The sequence below is a fragment of the Onychostoma macrolepis genome, chromosome 22, assembly GCF_012432095.1.
Source record: "Onychostoma macrolepis isolate SWU-2019 chromosome 22, ASM1243209v1, whole genome shotgun sequence".
Classification (NCBI taxonomy): Eukaryota; Metazoa; Chordata; class Actinopteri; order Cypriniformes; family Cyprinidae; genus Onychostoma; species Onychostoma macrolepis.
This window is the reverse complement of record NC_081176.1, coordinates 11,064,002-11,077,165: the sequence shown is the minus strand read 5'-3', so window position 1 is coordinate 11,077,165 and position 13,164 is coordinate 11,064,002. Positions and strand designations below refer to the sequence as shown.

The 13,164-nt window shown below is 36.1% G+C and overlaps 1 pseudogene; it reads left to right on the top strand.

Moving 5' to 3' along the window:
• The first annotated feature begins 8,721 nt into the window (after window positions 1-8,721).
• LOC131530986 (hepatic and glial cell adhesion molecule-like) lies at window positions 8,722-9,933 on the top strand (annotated as a pseudogene).
• The last annotated feature ends 3,231 nt before the right edge of the window (window positions 9,934-13,164 follow it).

The window sequence follows — 13,164 nt, the reverse complement described above, 5'->3', positions numbered from 1 at the left end:
ATGTTTGTGCAGCTGCATAAACCTGTGGCATTCCAGTTCACCAAAATGGGTGGAGTGACTGTCAATATAATTGGTGCTGAATGGCGTTTCATCAGAATCTTTCAACTGAGAATCAGCAGTATCAACTCGTGTGCAGCTGTATAGCCTGGCAGAGAATGGAATACTCCTTCCTGTTACCTCAAGGAACCAAGTTTGTATTATTCCCTTTCGAAATGTTTTCCTATGTTGCATGGAACCATCCTTGGGAAACAATATCCTATAGCGCTATAAGCGTAAAACAGAAGCTGTCCTGCAAGTCCAGTCCTAGGGTGCCACCATGAGGGCCTTAAGAAACATTAGCTAACTAGTGAGGCTCTGGCCACCAGCTGGAGCACTCATTCAAGATAGACCATTTACCAGGGGAGCAAGACAATTAAGTATACAGTCATGGCCAAAAATATTGTCACCCTTGGTAAATATGATCAAAGAAAGCTGTGAAAATTTATCTGCATTGTTAATCCTTTTGATCTTTTATTTAAAAAAAATCACAAAAATCTAACCTTTCATTGGATAATAAGAATTTAAAATGGGGGGAAATATCATTATGAAATAAATATTTTTCTCAAATACACGTTGGACACAATTATTGGCACCCCTAGAAATTCTTATGAGTAAAATATCTCTGAAGTATATTCCCATTCATATTCACAATTTTGAGCACTCGGGGTGATTATGAACATGAAATTATCCAGCCATGGCTTCCTGTTTCACAGAAATATAAATAGGAGGGAAAACAAAGCCCAAATTCCCTTAATCATCCATCAAAATGAGAAAAAGCAAAGAAGATATTTCTGATGTTCAGCAAAAGATAATTGAGCTTCACAAATTAGTGAAGTGGCTTTAAGAAAAGAGCTAGAGCAGTGAAAATTCCCATTTCCACCATCAGGGCAATAATTAAGAATTTCCAATCAACATAAAATGTTACGAAACTGCCTGGAAGAGGACGTGTGTCTATATCGTCCTAATGCACGGTGAGAAGGAGAGTTTGAGTGGCTAAAGACTCTCCAAGGACCACAGCTGGAGAATTGCAGAAAATAGTTGAGTCTCGGGGTCAGAAAACCTTAAAAAAAAAATGGTCAAACAGCACCTACATCACCACATGTTGTTTGGGAGGGTTTCAAGAAAAATTCTCCTCGCTCATCCAAAAACAAACTCCAGCATATTCAGTTATCAGACATGACTGGAAATTCAAATGGGACTGGCTTCTATGATCAGATGAAACTAAAAAAAGAGCTTTTTAGCAGCAAACACTCAAGATGGGTTTGGTGAACACAGGGATAAAAAGTACCGCATGTGTACAATAAAATGTACTTCTGTATTTTTGATGTTGTGGGCCTATATTTCTGCTGGAGGTCCTGGACATCTTGTTTAGACACATGGCATTATGGATTCTATCAAATACTAACAGATAAAAAATCAATAAGTGACTGACTCTGTTATAATGGGCCATGTTTGGATCTTCCAACCGTACAATAATCCAAACACAAACCTCAAAAACAACACAAAAATGGGTCACTGAGCACAAAACCAAGCTTCTGCTATGGCCATTCCAGTCCTCTGACCTGAACCCTGTAGAAAATGAGTGGGGTGAACTGAAGAGAAGAAGCACCAACATGGAGCTGTGAATCTAAAGGGTCTGGAGTGATTATGGATGAAGGAATGGTCTCTGATCTCTTGTCAGGTGTTCTCTAACCTCATCAGGCATTATAGGAGAAAATTTAGAGGGGTGAAACTGGCAAATGGAGGTTTCAAACAGTATTGAATAAAAGGGTGCCGTTAATTGTGGCCAATGTGTATTAGAGAAAAACATTTATTTCATAATGATATTTCCCCCCCCCATTTTAAATTCGTATTATCCAATGAAAGGTTTGATTTTTGTAAATGTTTTAAATAAAAGATCCAAAGGATTAACAATGCAGATTAATTTTTACAGCCTTCTTTGATCATATTTACCAAGGGTGCCGATATTTTTAGCCATGACTGTATAAAGACAAGTGCCTGAAGAACAGGGATGTCCACTTTACAAAACCTAGCAAGGGTAGATGGTGATGACCAGTAGGCTGCCTTACAAATATCCCCAATGGGAACTCTGCTGGACCAAGGCCTGGAGGAGCCCTCACTCCAATGGGTCACTCAGAGTCCACTGAGGCATACAGGAAGCCAAGTCCGCAGGAACCTTTTCATAGTACCCGAACTAATTGTGGAACTACCCACTTTTTGGCGTGTTCGCACCGCGGGAACTAGGAACTGTTTTAGTTCCCGGAACTCCGTTTGGAGGAACTAATTAGCTCCTACTTCAGAGTAGGGTCTAAAACAGTTCCACAGGAACTATCGTGACGTAAGTGTACGCTGATTGGCTAAACGCGTACGAAAACGCCCTCACCCGCCATGATTTAAAACGCTGTGTAAACACATACGGTGTAAACATCGCATCAACTTATATTTCGCAAGAATGGAGAACAGCGATAGATGGACGGACGGACGGACGCTGAAGTGCAGGCACTTTTGAACATTTTGAACTCCTTTCCGATCTTTCAGTCGCTTGACCTATAAGTTACGTCAACATTCCATGTCCGTTATTGTGAACCCGCAAGACACAACAAAAACACAGCTCCGATCACAACGTCCTCCATCCTCCTGTTGTTAACGTTGTTCTTCTTTGTTTTCGTTGTTGAACGCCGCACACAAATGACGTCGCTGTCGACCGGCTTACGTCACTTCTTAGTACCCACTGTCGGTGCGAATGCAATCCTTTAAATGGTACTGGGAAATAGTTCGCGCAAAATCGTCCCAGTATTTTAGTACTGTACTTTTAGTTCTGGAACTAAAGCGGCGTGAAAGGGGCTCAAGGAGGGCCTTGATGGGCCCTGAGGACCATAGACAGGTTCCAAATAGAAACAGTATAAGGGCGAGACAAATTATGTCTCCTGACTTACTTCACGAACTGAACAACCAAGTCATTTCTTCCTACAGATTGGCTGGCCATGAGGCCATGGTTCACTGTGACAGCCACCACATACTTTGAGCATGGAAGGGGTGCCCCCCTTACCCAGCAGCTCGGGGTAAGGTCGGAGTAGGACTGTGCATGCGGTCTCCCTGATCCATCTGATGACCTGAGGGAGCAGAGCAAAAAGGGTTATCCAACCATTAATGTACAAGTGTGTCACCTAGGTATCGTCACTGATATTGTGCAAATGGCCTGGAAGCACACATGACTCTTTTGTGTTGGCCAGTTTTTCCAGTTGGCCAGGTGATTTTTCAATTATTTGGGTATTGCCTAATACAATTACGTTTGGTTACAGAAATTAATTTTTACAAATAAAGTGTAATATTCTTAAATATGTGAATGAATTACTTTTTCTTGCAGAGCAGTTTTTTGACACGTTGCATGTATGTACACTACAGATAACTTTATAAAATAAGTGAAACATTAAGATGGATATGTTGTGTTTTTATAAATATTTTATATGACAAATTTCTCTTTGGAAATGCTGTAACAAAGATTTTTGCTTGTAAATAGTAAAACTCACCTTTCTTCACAAGCCACGGCTGCGTTAAAATGGCATAAATGTTTTCGGAGTGCACTTCGAAGGGAGCACAATTGTGATAATTATGCTTGAAGATCATTACAACTGAGCTTGTTAAAAATTGTTTTAAAGTAAATTACATAAAATGTGAACAAGACAACTTTAAGCTTTCCCTATTATGTTGGTAATGATGGCCTTAGTTGCCCAGCGAGGCTTTTGGGAAATGCACCACAGAAGAGAAGAGAGAAAACAATACATATCATGAGCCACTGAAAATGCTCAAAAATGCAAGTATTATGAATGTCCATGTATTTTAAAAGCAAAATGTTATTGGAGGAGACCATTTCATAAATCCATCTCTGGAAACAAAGGATTTCATTCACCATAATTATGGTAGACATTAAAGACATTTAATCAGAGTTCTGTGAGCTGCTATATAATAACGCTTTAAGTTTAATACGTTTTTAAAGCCTTGTGACATTCAAGTTCACAATAAACACAACTATGTTCTATAATCTATGTTATATATTAGCATAATATGATTATATTATATAAAGCAGGTATGAAATACAAACTTTCCAAAGCGCTGGTCAGTTTCTGCTCTTGTTTTCACACTTCATCTCTTTCTCACTCATGTTCACATGCAAGTAAACAGAAATCTGCACCTTTTGCCACCTGTGGCAACTGAGAGCTTCAGTTTCATCTGACAATGTTAACCAATGTTTGTTTCTAGCAGCACATTAAACCACAGCGTGTTTAAGGTTAAAGTGTCTCTATGCTTGAAGTTCTTCTCTCTCACCTGCTCTCAATTGATTTTTGCTACTACGGTATATTTGCCAAAAAATGCATGTGTTGATATAAATCATTCAGGTTATTGTATTGAACTCATCTGTGGTTGTTTTGCTGTAAAGCTGTTACGAGTCAGTTGACTGATGCAACTGATGCAGGTAGTAGAGCTGAGTGTGGTTTGTGTGGTTTGAACCAAACACAACTGAATCGGATTAGAATAGGTGAAAAAAGATTGTGGAGATACTTGTTCAGGCCAGTCGTCTGTAAATCATGGGGTTCAATAGCCATGAACAATGGGTAAAAGTGATTGGAGATAGAGATCAAATTAAGAGCAGAGAGGATTGTAAACTGATGGGACTAATGTTCACACATTTTGTGTGTGTGTTTTTCTTCTCAGCTTTTCATTTCACACTCAACATTTCTTTTCCACTACAGTGGTCAACATCTGCAGTGTGCTGTCAACAGAAACAGGTGCAAAATGAGGTCAATGTTTGTCATCTTTTTTTTTGGCAACTATTAAGGTATTTTAAAGTTTTAAATTAATTGTTTTCAGTATATTTCAGTGTCTCTAGTATTCATTTATCTAGGTAAAAGTGTCTGTGAATGTTATGGACAGTGGGATATTGTGTATAGATCTGCTATAAGTCTTGTTTGATGGCCATGTGAATTCTACATGAAGACAGCATATTCTGAAATAGTACACTCAATTTAATGTCAAGGAACTTCACATGAACACAAGTTTATAAGTTTATGTTTTTCACAATATCTGTAATGCGGGCTCAGGCCCCAATGAAAAAAAATCTTTCAAATCTTTCAAAAATCTTTCTTTTCAAATCAACTAAAATTCAGAAATGTTGTTCAGATTACATAATATTCTGAGTTTTTGTTGAATAATTCAATTTCTCTCTGTTTTAAATGAAGGCTACCTAATTTAAGAAAAACAACAAATCATTTTTTACAGTGTGATTGTGTCTTTAATCATTTCTGTGCATGATTTTAATCTAATGCAACATCCACAAAAAATAAGTTTTGATTTAAAAACATTTTATAAAACATGTCAAGAAAACAACCGCAGTGCGATAAAGCGTGAATGCAGGGAAGAAAAAAAACCTTACAGTGGATGGGAAACCATCTTGTAATACGTACAATGCATAATCACTGCATTTATGACAAAAAAACTGCACAAATTGAAATATCATAAGACTCTATTGATAAATGCACACACCTTGTCCTCTGCGTCTGACACCTGCACAGAAGACCTCCTAAAAAAGGCCTGGTGACACCCCTGCATTATATGCCTTTTTATGGGAAACGCTTCAGATGATGATGAGAAATGCACTACTTTTATGGATTTTTTTTAATGTACATATATGTATATAAACATAAAATACCTTCCCTGTATTTAGGTTGTAAAAAATTAAAACAGAATCACAGTTTGATCAAGAGTTGATCAACTTCTCGAGACTCTTGCATACACCACATTATCCAGCGCCGTCTGCAAGAAAACACAAATGTACATTCTTCAACATTTATCACTATCTGTCATCCTCCTCCTTCTGTCATTTAAAACACTTTAAATGTAATGTACAAACCTGATTCCAAAAAAGTTGGGACACTTTATAAATTGTGAATAAAAACAGAATGCAACGATGTGGAAGTTTCAAATTTCAATATTTTATTCAGAATACAACATAGATGACATATCAAATGTTTAAACTGAGAAAATGTATCATTTTAAGGGAAAAATAATTTGATTTAAGTCTAACATACGTAGTAGAAAAAACTTGTGAGAGTGTGAAAGTGTTTTAACTCACCATAGACAGTAAGATTGAATGTGTTGAGCGGTGTGTCTCTTCTGCTGCTGGTGACTTTATAAAGTCCAGAGTCTGTGGTTCTGGTGTTTGTGATGTTCAGAGATCCAGTCTGATCCAGCTTCAGTCTGTCTCTGAATCTCTCATCAGCACTATCATCATAAAACCTGCTCTCATTGTTCTGTCTGTTAATTTTAGCTATGAGAATGTTATGGCCAAATCTCCACATTATCTGATCCTTTCTCTGTATATCAGTATCATCAGTGTTTAGAGTGACTGAATCTCCCTCCGTCACTGACACTGACTTCACTTCATCAACACCAAACACACCTGATGAACAAACACGCAAATATTTACTCAATTAATAGACTTTCTGACAGTTTTAGTAATTTTAAAATGATTTATAAATTGCTTCACAAAAAACTGCACTAAATTCAATGAATACTCATTAGCATGAACACAAAAGTATTGAAATATTTTATTCTGATACAACAATAGTGGAAAAATAACTGATGGAAATAATAGTCAATAAAATCCTCACCAGCCAGACTCCATGAGCACAAACAGATGAAAAGAAAAGTTTTCTTTAGCAGTTTGCAAAACAGTTTAATTAAAGAACTGTCATTATAATCAGGTCCTGACACTCGTGTGTTGAATGTTTTGTAAGAAAGCAAAAGAAGTGTGCTGTCGGTCTGAAGTGGTTTAGTGAAGCTCTGCATTGAGTGTGAATAAACTCCTCCAGTAGCTCCTCCCTTCAAAACGACACTTTTTGATCTACAGAAGAATGTGAACTCTTTCTAAAAACAAAATTTTAAGATTGTCTATTATTAAAACAAATATGGATCTCCACATGTGAAGGCCAGTGGAAAGATTCATGAACTGAACTCAACCAACAACTCTGAAATCAGAAGAGGGAATATATACGTGTCAGCTTTTATATTTAGGATGTACTATAACAACAGTGATAACAGCAATACAATTACAATACTAATAATTAATCTGTCTTTATTATTTATTTATTTAATGTTATGACATTAGTATCACATTTACAATCATGCTGATAATAATGGAAATATAGCAATCCTGATATGGCTCAAATGCATGCTATGCAGAAAGAAGAAATATAAGAAATTATCAGTGATGGGAATAACGGCGTTATAAATAAACGGCGTTACTAACGGCGTTATTTTTTTCAGTAACGAGTAATCAAACGAATTACTGTTTCCCCCGTTACAACGCCGTTACCGTTACTGACAATAAAATATGGCGTTACTATATTATATTATTAGAATTTAATTTTTCAGTTCATCTGAATGGATGCGCAGTGTAGCTGTATTTGACGTACCATAAACTCTAGTGTGAAGCGCACGACTCGCCGTTGCTTTCTCTCACATACACGCAAGCAAAGAAAGATACAGAGCAAGAGAGTCTTGCATAACATGCAGAATTGACGCGCTACATGTAAACGATATTCTTTGTTGTATTTTCCTGTCAAAATAAAGGAGTTTCTTTGGAGTTCTTCAGCTTTTAAGAACTGCCGGTTTCTCTGGTAGTGGGCGGAACTAATGCGCAAGGGACAATCTCATTGGCTGGCGCTCACCTGTTATCGTCCCTGTTTTGATTTCAGCAAATCAATTCAAGCGAACGCAGACAACGTGATTAATATTCATGAACGCAGCAGCTCAATAATCCTTAGTGCGTTTTATATTGATGACAAATATGCATTACTTGGTTATTCTAATTACTAAAGTTCTATCATCATATAATATTAAATTATCATAATATTATATTATAATGCTTGACTGACTGATACTAAGTGTCAGTAGATAAATAGTGTAGGTTAATGCACAATGTTTCATAATAATAATTTATTATTTTTAGTGTCCATTTCATTAATTTAACATATTTAATATTGGGGGCATCCAAAGTTATTTGACATTTGAATTTTTTTTTTTTTTAAAGTAACACAATAGTTATTTTCCCTGGTAATTAGTTACTTTTATAATGATGTAACTCAGTTACTAACTCAGTTACTATTTGTGAGAAGTAACTAGTAACTATAACTAATTACTTTTTTAAAGTAACGTGCCCAACACTGGAAATTATACAATAGACCAATAGACTAATCTGGGGTTTGAGAAAGAATACATTGTAAAATTATGTAAATAAAATGCTGGCAGAACAGTCAAAGCTGTTCTTAAACAAAACTAATTACTGACATAGATCTGTCTGTGAAGGAGGTGCTACTGGAGGAGTTTATTCACACTCGCTGAACCATTTTAATACAGACTGGCAACACATTCAACATTTACAAGAGTGTAAGGACCTGATTATTGTAACAGTTCTGTTGCAATGCTGTTTGGTGAACTGCTAAAAAATGCATTTTATTTTCATCTGTTTGTGCTCATGGAGTCTGGCTGGTAAGTATTTTATGGCTTCAGGTCTGTTTGTTCACCCGCACATTATTTTGAATATTTTTTTCTTCTTCCATATTTTATTTTGTCCATATTTTTATTTCCATAATTGATCATATTTTCATGTTTTATCAGACTAATATGCCTGAATACTTTGATGTAAAATGTTCTTCTGCAATCACAAAATTTTGGATAACTTTTGAAAATTGTTAAAAACTGCATATCTAAGTAAATATTTGTTTGTTGATCAGGTGTGTTTGGTGATGAAGTGAAGTCAGTGTCAGTGACGGAGGGAGATTCTGTCACTCTACACACTGATTATACTGAAATACAGAAAGATGATCAGATAATGTGGAGATTTGGGCACGATAACATTCTCATCGCTCAAATCAACAGAAAGAACAATAAGAGCAGGTGTTATGATGATAAAGCCGGTGGGAGATTCAGAGACAGACTGCAGCTGGATCAGACTGGATCTCTGAGCATCACAAACACCAGAACCACAGACTCTGGACTTTATAAAGTCACCAGCAGCAGAAGAGAGTCGCCACTCAACACATTCAATCTTACTGTCTATGGTGAGTAGAGGATTACTTACCTTTTTGTACTGTATTGTAAAATGCTAGAAGATTAATTGTAAAAACTCATTCATGCATTTCAAGCATTGTTATAATTAATTATTTTAATAATCAACATTTTATAACTATTGTTTATTTAATACTTCACATCAGTTTTAAATATTAATGAAATTACAAATATCACAGGTCTCTTATTTATTTGAATTTGATTTATTCTCTAATATTTTCCAGCTTGTCTGCCCGTTCCTCTCATCAGCAGAGACTGTTCTGTTCTGAGTCTGTACCAGAATTGTTCATTGCTGTGTTCAGTGTTGAATGTGAGTCATGTGACTCTCTCCTGGTACAAAGGAAACAGTTTATTGTCCAGCATCAGTGTGTCTGATCTCAGCATCAGTCTCTCTCTACCTCTGGAGGTAGAATATCAGGATAAAAACACCTACAGCTGTGTGCTCAACAATCCCATCAGCAACCAGACGAGACATCTCAACATCACTCAAGTTTGTCAGCCATGTTCCGGTATGGCATTATACTATATTTTTCCAAAAAACTAAATTAATCATATTTCTGTTTCAACATTGTTAATTTTTTTTTTTTCTCAGAAGTCTGAATCTACTGCTGTGGTTCTACTGAAGCTGTGATCCGATTGGCTCTCTCTGCTCTGGTGGGCGTGGCTACTGTTGCTGTGCTGGTTTATGACATCAGATACAGAAGTCTTCAGCAGAAGAGAAGAAAGAAGACACCATTAAGATACTCAGGACAGCGGAGTTGCTCTTGATCTGCTTTGAGTATTTATAGTATCAACGAGTAGGCTAAATATCATTTATGAATAAATGTAATTTAAGTGATAATGGATTCATTTTATTCAATCTTAATGCCCCTTTTAAAAATACAGAGTACATTTTAGCTATGCATTTTTCACTTCTATTGGGTTTTTACAATACAAACCTTTTTGTCACTTGTGGCTCCTGAAAGCTTCAGTTTCATTCAGCTTCAAGTTCAAGCTACATCATGTTAAAAGGTTAAGGTGTGTCTACAGTTACAGTTCTTCTCTCTCATCTGCTCTTAATTGATCATTTCTTACTATATTTAAAAAAATAATAATAATTTGTTGCTCAGTTTTGTTGCTGTAAAATCATTTAGATTGTTGTTTTGAACTCATCTGTCTTCCTGAAAAGCGTTTCATGTGGTAAGTCAGTCGTCTGATGCAGCTGATGTGGGTTGTTTAGTTCAGTGGTTTAAAACCATGTTCCTGCTTGTCTCCTCATACACTGTTGGGGCTGGTTCGGATCCACTGATTTAGTTGATATGGAGTTTGATTATGGTTTGTGGGAAGCATACAATTACTGACTAATGCAAACAATGATCTTAACAGCTGAACACTATGAATATACTTGATCAGACCAAAAATCTGTGGATCAGTGTATTTTAGAAAACGTATAGGGTTTAACAGCCATAAATGCATCAATTTGTTAAAATAGTCATGATGAGGAAAAAAAAAAAGAATTAAGAGCAGTTTGAAATATAAACTGAAGAGACTAAAGTTCACAGATTTATGTGATTGTTGTCAGCTTTTTTCTTCGTAGCTTCTCATTTCACACTGAGTGTTTTTTTCCACTTGTGGTCAACATCTTCCTGAACTGTTTAACGGATTGTTTTCGGTGGAAACACCCACAGCCATGATGAGATGTTTAAGATGTAAACCTGCCTAATATTACACCACTTAAGTGTTTTTCAAGTCATCTGTGGGTCTGTTTCCACCAGGTGACTTAAAGGGATAGTTCACCCCAAAATGAAAATTCTGTTATTAATTACTCACCCTCATGTCATTCCAAAACCATGAGACCTTTGTTTATCTTCATAACACAAATGAAGATATTTTTGGTGAAATCCGAGAGCTCTCTGACTCTCCCATAGACAGCAACACAACTGTAATGTTCCCAGGTCCAGAAACGTATTTGCAAACAATTTTGCGAAGCTACAAGAATACTTTTTCTGCGCAAAGAAAACAAAAATAATGACTTTATCCAACAATTCTTCTCCCCCAAGTTACCGTCTTCCATCATTTTAGAGAGTACCACGACACATATGCACGCTTTCCCCTAAGCGTAAACAACACTGATGACGCTGATTACGTTCATGCGTGGGCTTTCCCCCCGAACATAAACAATGCTGGTTATGCTGATTACGTTCTTGGGTACTGTCCAAAATGGCAGAAGACGCAACTCAGAGGAGAAGAATTGTTGAATAAATTGTTATTTTTGTTTTCTTTGCACACAAAAAGTATTCTCGTAGCTTCGCAAAACTGATGTCAGGTGGACTGTTTTACCGATGTTCTTACTACATTTCTGGACCTGGGAACATTACAGTTGCGTTGTCTATGGAAGGGTCAGAGAGCTCTTAGATTTCATCAAAAATATCTTAATTTGTGTTCTGAAGATGAATGAAGCTTACAGGTTTTGAACGACATGAGGGTGAGTTATTAATTATATAATTTCATTTTTGGGTGAACTATCCCTTTAATGCGTTTTTACTGATTCGATAGCTGTCTGATTTGCTAGAATGGTTCCACTTGAGCCACAGTCCTGCAAAGTTTAGTTCCAACTCTGTTCCAACACACAGGCCAGGTAGTTTTCAAATAAACCTGAAGGATTTGATTTGCTGGATCAGTTGCATTTTATTAGGATTGAATCTAAACTCTGCAGTGCTGTGGCCCTCCAGGAACTGAGTTTGACACCTGTGATTTACACCATGCCTACACTAGATGCAAGCAGTGCAACGTGACAAAAGACAACAGAGCCTATTGTAATCAGCATGTCTACACCGGATGTGTGGTCTCTGATTCAGCGCTGATCGTTGTCTTCTGTCTTCTGTTTGTATTTGCACAGCACGAAGGGAAATTTTTCAAGAAAGATCAAGAAATGTTATGAATTTATGAATTAATCTTCCCAGTTTACTGACATTTTGACATTGGTTCCTCGCCTTCAAAGTTTTCCCTGCCTGTAAACAACCCATTACAGTCAATTTTTTTTAAAGGGCAGAATGAGGCAGACATAAGTAATATATCTAAGGGATCTTTATTTAATATTGTACAAAAGAAAGCATAAAGCTATGAAATATATGAAATATCTGGCATTAAACTTTTAAAGAATTTTATTCTACAAAATGTCACAGCAAATGTAAATACAAAACCATGGCTTGCTCCTCACTACCATTATTAAATGCAATGTTTACACAAATTAAAAGTCCTTTAAAATTGATTCTGAATAAAACTGGAAGTCAGTGTAATGACCTAAGAACCAGTGTAATATGTTAAGTTTTTCTGGTTTTGTATTAGCTGAAACGGTCTCACAAAGTAACGTTTGCCTTTTATGTATGACCTGAACCTGCTAAGCAGTCTTAAACAGTCCACTTTTCCAGTCAGTTGAAGAGTATGTTGTGGTCAACATTAACAAATGCAGCACTGATATTTATCAGTTGAATCTGAATATGGCGCTGCATTGAAATCCCCATATCTCTGAACCATATAGGGCCTTAAAAATAAAGATTCCAAAAGAAAAGTTTATTAAGAACTAGAATCTAAAATCATAATGAGATATCTTTAATACGTCTTGAGTTACAGGCATGCAAACTTTGGAAAATGAATACTTATGGCACTCAAACAGGTATGTTCAGTGCAGTTGTTTGACATGAAAATTAGGTTTCTAGTTTCAATATTATTTGTTCTTCAGACCTTCCTCTTAAAAATAATAAATAATAATATATATGTGTATATATATATATATATATATATATATATATATATATATATATATATATATATATATATATATATATATCATCATCATCTGTATGCAAAGTGACCCACATTTGCTTTTTGATCACTGAAAATGTGTGCAATTTAACAGTTTACTTATGGAGCCATATTTAGATCTCAATATCTCTGGAACTGAAACATACAGGACCATAATGAAGATACCAATAAGAAAGTTTGTTAAGACCCAATATA